Source organism: Hakea prostrata, chromosome 10 (assembly GCF_041222555.1).
Source record: "Hakea prostrata isolate BN-2017 chromosome 10, UWA_Hpros_2, whole genome shotgun sequence".
NCBI classification, from domain to species: Eukaryota; Viridiplantae; Streptophyta; class Magnoliopsida; order Proteales; family Proteaceae; genus Hakea; species Hakea prostrata.
In genome coordinates, this window is record NC_142609.1 from 21006979 (window position 1) to 21016025 (window position 9047).

Below are 9047 nucleotides of genomic sequence, written 5' to 3' on the forward strand. Positions count from 1 at the left end.
CGGTTCACTCGGGAGCGAGTCGGTTCTCTCCGTCTCGACCGGGGTTGAGGGTCGGACCAGGTATGAACCCGGTCTGATCATAATCTCTCCACATCAGAATGTGTATGGAAATATATGTTTGGACATCCTTCAGGTATAAATATACCAGTGTTTTTCTTGATTGTACTAGATCTGTGTCAGTTTCTAGTTGACACTAGGTGATTCTGATCTGAATTAGTACAAAATTTATCTAAAATTTCACGATAAATGGGCTTCGGCATATGATGTGAGAACCATTCCAATCTCTATCCAGAGTTTGCTTGGAGGTAATCATCTTCTTTACGTTTCTGCTATGGTTTAGTTGTTTAAATTTTGTAGTTCAGTAGTGACACTTTGGGTACGTTGTGGATACAGAACCAATCATAAGTTCACCTCTAAATACACAAGCAGTAGCACCATGGAGCAATCAAGAAGGTTTGTATCAACAATAGTTACTCACAGTATTCAAAATATGATTTAACTCTCTGAAAATATGATGGCCAATTAAGATATTATGAAGTATCATGAATTTCGTAATCCATGTTATCTAATTGATGAAATGTACCTTATTGTCTCACACCATTGTCTAATTGGAACTGCTATTTTATTTTCTTTTCCATATCTATTTGTTATTATCCGTTTATTTATTTCTTTATTTTTGGCTGGGGTTGGGATGCGGTGAACTTAAAAATTTACTTCCATGATTCATTTGTGTTGCAGCAATAACCTGGGTTGAAGACATACTTGGAGGAGATTGAATGGAGGATAATTCACTGTGATCATCGGGTAAACCCAGTTGCAGGTTTTCTAGCCAAGTCAGCGGCAAATGATCAGACTTAAGTGCCACTGGGTGCCAAAGGGATCTGAACTGGAACCCCTTGTAACTCCATAAATTCAGATTAGGTTAACCATTTTTGGTCCTCATTTGTTGAGGCTTATTTGTGATTTCAAAATTCATGGAACCGGTGAGGTTGGGTGTACGGGGGCAACTGTTGTTGCTGGGTTGAGTGTTGTTGGTTCCATTTTATTATAAAAGTCAGAATCCTTTACTTAAAAAAAAATTAATTAATTATTATTTTAACTCGTATGCAGATGATTTTTTTTTGTCCTTCCATAAAAGTGCAGGTGAAATTCGAAACACATTAGTTGGCAATTTAAATATATTAATATCATTGGATGGATAAATGCAAATTAAAACAAAACTAAACTAAACAACAAAATCTCTGTCTACAACCACATTAACTCCATGCGATTAATAAAAATAGAAGGAATGAAAGAAAGATTAATAAATCTTAAGACTGGCTTGAGTATAATGATCATATATAGTTTTATATGGTAAAATGATGGGATGTAGCTGTCGTAATTTTCTCAATAATGTAACTTAAATTTAAAAGGATAAATCAACGATTCAGAGGAGAAAAATAATCAACTAATTAGTGAAAATGGTTGGAAGACTAATTGATTATTTCATAGCATAGGATGGTAGTTCAAAGAATCATCTGCCAAGTTCACAATAATCCTTTAAAGTAAATAATTAAAATTGGTCCAAATAATTTTGCAAATCTTTTCATTATAAACAAACTAGTCTAACTCTAGCTGGAAAGAAAGAAAGAAAGAAAGAAAAGACGTGTTTATCTTAGATCATATATTAGGGAGCCATAATAACTTCCTTTGGCAAGCAAGGAGAGAATTCATTTAACCAAAATAAGAGAAGGCAAAGAGAGAATCCATAAGTGTCCGAAGAAAAAGAGAATAGATGTTGGTGCAGACTTTGCCGAGGTCTGTGAACCAAGAATCTCACACCAAACTATCAGATCTGATCGATCTGGTTCGAATTCACACTTCCCTACAAGATGAATGAAACTGTTGGAAACAGAGTCGATCAACTGGATCGGCATTCTATCTCCGACACTCAAGTCAGTAATTGACAAGAAGTAGGGTTTCAGAGCTCTCTGAGAACTTCTGAGGAGCTTTAACGGAAAATTAGTGGGAAGAGTGTGAGCTTTTGTGAAAATTTGAATGTCTTACCTCTCGTGTGTGTCTTAGCTCTATTTATAGGCTTTTTCATGTGGTCTTTCTTTCATCACTGATGACCATCGAATGGAAAGTATAGATCAGATGGCTACGATTAGACTTTTGTTTAGCCTTCAGGCAGACCTGTAAATTGGTTTATATCATTAGTTGAATCCGGTCGGACCCGTATGAACTAGAGTCAGGGTAATTTATTCACAACATGAGCCCCCAAGCCTGCTAATCAGGTTGAAATTGAATTGAGACTCTGGTCAGGAGGTTTTGACCTTTCCTCCAATTAGTTGAATTGTTTTTTGTTTGACCATCTCCGACTCATTTTTTTGTCTAGCATAGGCTGTGAGAATTCTTCAGTACTTGATCTCATCTCTAGTTATGAGAAATCATTTGAATGTTGAGTTCATCCTTCAGTTGAGAGAGTTCATCAGAAATTATGAGTTCAATCTATAGCATCAAAGAGCTCATCAGAATTCTGAGCTCATCTGTCAACCTGTGGAGCTCAGAAAGTGCGGGGGTATATATGTAAATAAAGAAATTTACTTTTACATCTAAAAGTTTAAAAGTTTTTAAAATTTACAAGATCAAGTCCCTAACTCCAACCCAACCCCCAAATTCCATAACCCTTTGTGCTCCTCTGTTTCACCTCCTCGTCGTTCCACCACCACCCCACCTGTAGTCTGTAGACCTTTGCCGGTGGTAAAAGCGATGCTTTGAAACTAGAAACCTTGTTAGTAAAGCCTTAATTCTTGCAATCTACAAATAGTGGGCGGGATAGAGAAGGAGAAACAGGGAGGATTTTAGATTTGCATTGAAGATACAAATCGAACCTTGTTGAACATGCTCCGCAAGTGATTTTGATCATAATCTTTTGTTGTTAACAATCTTAGATTGATCATTTCTCTCTCTCTGGTCATCTGGCTCGTTCATCAATCATTAGTTTGTCAATTCAGCGGACCATGGCTGTTTCGTTTGTTAGATTCCCGATCTTTCTTTTGGTGTGAACGATGGGAATAGTTGTCGCTTCACTGATCTTTATGTCGATGATAAAATATTAAGTGCGGAAACTCACCTAAATCCATAAAATTGGATAAGATTTGATTGGGATCGTTGATCTAGATCCTTGAGATTGAATGATGATCGTTGATCTAGATCCCTGAGATTGAATGCAAGCCCTCCTTTTGAGAAACTATTTTGATTTCTCTATTCTCTCTCTAATGACGGGAGTTAAAGAGAAGAAAACATTGCAATTGACTTGGGGACCATGACCCCTTTATATATTACTAACTTAATCCATCATACAGTTTAGTAATTATCTTTAATTTCATAAATATCCCTAAATTGCATTTTGGGTCTCTACACATAGGAGTCCACACTTTATGCTGCTTTAATAACTAAATTGATAACTTTAATATGTTATGTTATAAGATAGCATAAATACACATTCATTTAGTTAATATACTTGCCCATAAATTAGATTTTACTCCAACACAAAGATCTCATCTTCAATGTAATTTCTCCCTCCATCAATATTTACTTTCTGGTTCATGCTTGAGCTTTGTCTTTGTCATAGGTGTTAAAAATTTGATATTTGTCGATGCCATTTGTATTGATTTATATTTTATGTTTACCATGTATATCAGTGCCTTTTGAAGGGTAGTGTTGAATTTGAATCCACCAAAGGGATCTTGCATTTCTAAAAAGTTTTCTTTTTTGGTTGAGCCACTGGGCAAAAGAAACTGCACCTTGTTGAAGATGAGACTAGTTGATGGACTTGAAGTATGGTTAGACATGATTTGAAAGCATTTCTCTATACTAGGTAAGTCATATGTTGTGTTGGGAGAAACTCATTAGGTTTGGACTTGATTTGGACCTTCAATTCCCTATTTTGGCCTTGCTGACTTGCTTGGTCGATTGGGCCAATCGACCAACAAGGTCAGAATCTACCAAAGATCCCCTGTTAAGTCTGTTGGTGCTCTATATAATAGAAGTACGTGTTTCGTAGCCTCCTTTGTTTCTAAAACCCTCAAAGAATGTGGGAAGACTCTCTCAAGCCTCTCCTTGGTGTTTGTGAAGAACTTTGCAAGACTTCAAGTTTTTCATCTCCTATTCTTCAATCAAAGGTTAGTAATCTCTCTTGTATTGTGTTGATCTACTCTTACTATGTTTTATTCTTTATGTTGAGACTATGAAGAAGATGTTGCATCCTTGCAACCATCTCTTCTACAACCTCCTTTCATTCTTAAGGTTTTATGATCTTCATATTGATCTTATCCATGATCCTTGTGAATTCTTCATAAAGCCATGATCATTCTTTCGATTTGATTTCTCTAGCATGTTAGATCTGTTTTGCATGTAGTTTCTTGTATGATCTTTTGCTTATAACTATGACCTACACCCCAGCCTTGGATTGTCCCGAGGGATGCTAGACCCATTACCAACCGAGGATGAGTGATTTGAGACCTACCCAAAGAAGTATGATGCTATGACTTAAAGCATGTCTGCCTATAGAGACCAGCATATATAGAGTTAAATTCATACTTGCATTGTCTGTTTCATATCACATTGCATCATGCTATGTTTTGCAATGATGTTATTTATGTTGTTGTGGAATAACTTGCTTCTTTTGAACTCACTCCTTTTTGTGCAAATATCTTCTGTTAGATTATTCTACAAGTGTTGAATATTATGACGGCTAGTATGAGGAAGCGCATGCTGAAGAAGCATACTTCACGCAAGGTGTTGGCGGTTATGAAGATCTCGGTGATGATCGCTCGTGTGATCATGCTACGTACCATGATTAGCCCAACCATGGAGTGGAAGCGCCCGTGCCTGATTTCTGAAGTTTATACTTATAAAGATGTTCTTTATAAAGTAGAAGACACTTTAGTTTAGTTTGATTATTCTTTCCTTACTTACTTTTGGAAACAGTTGTAATTCTCTTTTGACTTATGAACTACATTCCGCTATAACTGTGGAGTGAGATTCCGCCTCACTCTACCCTTTTGATTATATACATATTTAGTATCATTTTCCACACTCTGATTATATTGTCATTCTCTTTACTTATCTTGATCTCTTGTTTATATTATTACACAATGATTATATTATGTTCATGATTATGTTATTGTACATGTGGGAGGATGATTTCCTCGATACTTGTTCTTCGGGACTGTAGATCACACACTCGGGTATGCCAGGTAGGGTACCGGCTGGGTGGATGTGACAGAGTGTCTTGTCATCTCCTTGTTTTTTGGTTTATGGAAGATAGGATACACTTAGACTCTTACATGGGAAAGCAAATCTTGCTTTATATGGTTGTAATATGGATAAAATCGAATTGGCATACTTGGACCGAAAAAGATCAGGATTGAGCCGAACCAACCATGGTCGAACCAATACTAGCATAACTAGAAATCAAATGACTAAGGATACCTCCTATAAATAATGAATAAGTATTTCACTAAAAGGAAAAAACGCCAAACCGTTAATAGAGTCCTAACCAAATTCGATCATCTACAATTCTAGTACAACTCTATCTCAACAAGGACCTAGGGAGGCATTCCAGTGTGAATCAATCATCGCATTCCCTCAGCTATAAAAGGCTCATTCCATCATCACCTCAATGTAAGTTCTCGAAGGTGATCTCTACTAAAGAAAAGTCTGGTTCTCTTGATCCACTAAATTTTCTTTTTCTATTGACAAGCTCATCGGAGGCGTAACTCGACCAACCCGGTCAAGCTTTTTTTTGCACGTTTATACTCCTTGGTGGCCGAGCAACACGTCCGAGTGATCGAGCATAAAAATTGTAGCAACAATTGGCGCCATCTGTGGAAAACTGATCAAAAGGCCATCATGTAGACCAGATCAGGAAGAGTGGTTGGAGATGATTCCAATGAAGGCAAACCGGAAATTAATACGAGGGATGCGCCTCAAGAAATCCCAGGAATTCCTCCTCATGACATCCCAATATAGCAATCTAATCAGTTCGTGACTATGGATCAATTCAATGAACTCCAAAAGCAAATTCTAGATCTGAACGAATTGATTAGGGCAAGCATTCGCCAACAAGTGGCAGTTCTCAAAACTAATCAGCAGGTTAATTTGATTAACCCTGATGAAACTAGGGAAGGTCGACAACCAAAGCCAAAGGAGGTTCAAGCATCATTACTCGACTACTCAACATGACCATCCCAAAGAAATTAGGATAGAGGAAAAGAAAAGGCCGGAGAGAAATCTAGACCACCCAGAGAGGCGGCATCTAAAGATCCTCCTCTAGGTGATGAATATGAAGATCAAGAAAGTAGTACTTGCCATACTGATGACCATCAAGGAGAAAATAACAAAGGAGTTTCTGCCGAACACACTGATTATGTCAACAGGCGATTCGAAGAACTTGATGAAAAGTTGAAGAAATTGAAAGATTCAGGCATAAAAGATGCTCTATACTCTATTTTGAAGGAAGATCCTTTCATTCGAGCAATCTTTGAAGTAGAAATGCCAAAGAATTTCAAATGTCCGACCTTTACAATGTTCGACGGAACAAGATATTTGAGACATCACATCGTGCACGATAAGTTTGTCATGTCCTCATACAAACATAGTGAAGTTGCCATGTGTAGAATTTTTCCTGCTTCATTGATTGGAGCCACGTCTAAGTGGTTCCTAGACTCCAGAATGGATCAGTAAGGATTTTTGACCATCTTGGTTGAGTTTTCCTATCACGCTTCAAAAGCGGGGTGAGTACAAAGAAGAGAGAAGACACTTTGTTTTCTATCAAACAATGTAGGACAAAATCTATAAGAAGCTACCTTCGGAGATTCAATAACCTAACCATCCAAATCAAGAATTTAGATGAGAAGATAGCCTTCCATGCACTATACCAGGGGCTTACTTATGAAGGACTGCTCGAACGCCTCTTATTGGATATGCCCGAAACATATCCAGAATTGCTCGAGCGATGTCACAAGCAGGCAGAGATATCAGGAAACTATAGAGTCTTGAAAGAAGGAGCCGACCACAGAAGCAAAAGCGAATAAATAAAAATCACAACAAAGCCGGAACCCAACTCTGAATCCAAGCAAAGGTGGCTTGCCTGACCTAGTGAAGTAGTCAGAATACTCCCTTAAATACTAGGTCAAAAATCTTGACACAAGTCAAAAGCCAAGGGATATATAAATGGTCGAACAAACTTCACTCTCTACCAGAAGATCGTGATAGAAGCAAATATTATGAGTTCCATAAAGATCACGGGGCACTAGACCGATGACTGTAGGCAGTTGAAAGTAGAGATCGAAATATTAATCTATCAAGGACAATTGAAGAAATATGTTCGACCAAATCAAAGGGTCCATCAACTGCCAGAGGGAGGGAGAAAAAAGGGCTAAGTCGACCAGCCAAGAAAGGCATTAAAACCCTAGCAGAAACCCAACCAAGGAATGGGGATGACAACAGGAAGCGATACCCGATTTATATGGTGTTCGGAGGCCCAACAGAGGAGTCAACTCGGAAAGTCAAAATGAAATCTTGGTACATAGGGATGCTGAACTTGAGAAGCCAGGGTTGAAGACATCATTAGAACCAATTACCTTTTTTTCTCAAAGATATGCAAGGTGTAAAGATTCCCCATGATGATGCTCTTGTAATAAAGGACATCCTAGCTAGAATGGAAATCCACAGAGTTTTGGTTGATACTGGTTCTTCAGTGGATATGTTATCCCTCAAAGCTTTTAGAAAGCTAAAACTAGATGAAGATATGCTCGTTCCATGTGGAGCTCAACTTTATGGATTCATAGGATCCCCAACCCAAGCAAAAGGAACTATCAGATTAGATCTTCAGATTGGCGAGCACCTAAGGGATAAGGTTGTCCAAACAAATTTCATGTTTGTTTGAGATTTGTCAACTTATAATGCGATCTTGTGTCGACCTACCCTCTATGCTCTAGAAGCATTAGTATCATCCTTGCACATGAAGACGAAGTTCCCAACCAAAAATGGATTTGGAGAATGTAGTGCCAACCAAAAATCTAGTCGACAAAGCTATACTACATGAGGAAAAGAGCAAGAACCAATTCGACCATGCATGTTGAAATCAGAGATAATCGGGATGAAGCTCGAAAGAATTGGCCTACCCCTAAACAACCAACTCAGGGGACAATGATTGGAGCTGAGCAAGAACCAAAATTCAAAGCCAGATTAACTCAGTTTTGGGAGGAAAATTTAGACGTCTTTGCTTGGTTGGTAGATGATATGCCCGGCATCAACAGAGGAGCAGCCGAGCAATGGTTGAACATTGACCCTCAAGCTATTCCGATTGTCCAAAAAAGGAGAAATTTATCTATTGAAAAACATGAGGCAATTCAAACAGAGGTTCAAAAGTTAAAACAGTCAGGGCTTATAAGCCATTGATCATCTGACCTAGCTGGCTAACATAGTGATGGTTAAAAAGGTGAATGGCAAATGGAGGATGTGCATGGATTATACTTGTGAAATCCCGCAAAACCCTAATCCGAAAATCCTTAGTGAAGATCCGAAGACCCAAAGTGAAGGAGGAAGACAACTATGGGTCATTCAAATTTGAACCCAGTTTGACCTAGAACCCTTGGATATAGATGATGAAGATCCTATTATGGAAACCCTGACTGACTTTGGAAGAAGATGTAATTGAATGATGATGGACTTGGAAGATGGACCATGAGTACTGAGATGACACCCTTGGAAGGTCCTACGAAGTCAGGTAAGACCCTTTCTTTAGTTGGAAAAGGACCCAAGAAGAGTTGGAGGCTTCTGGAGACCAAAGACCCTATTTTTCAAAGGGGGCATTGGTTGGTTGATTGTTTTCGTTGCCCCAAGCGACCAAAGCTTCCCTCGGGACAGAATTGGGTTTTGGAAGTTTAGGTTTTCGGAGCCCTATACATTCAAACTTCAATCTAATTCTTACCACTTTGCCTCTAAGCTATTGGAGAACATGAGAAAGACCCTAGAGCCCTCTCTTCAAGGCCAAG

At 38.3% G+C, this 9047-nt stretch overlaps 1 long non-coding RNA gene across 1 annotated transcript; it reads left to right on the plus strand.

Moving 5' to 3' along the window:
- The first annotated feature begins 263 nt into the window (after positions 1 to 263).
- Positions 264 to 1057, plus strand: LOC149002276 (uncharacterized). The gene is made up of 3 exons (XR_016170149.1): positions 264 to 305; positions 394 to 453; positions 739 to 1057. It is a non-coding gene; the product is annotated as an uncharacterized LOC149002276 (long non-coding RNA).
- The last annotated feature ends 7990 nt before the right edge of the window (positions 1058 to 9047 follow it).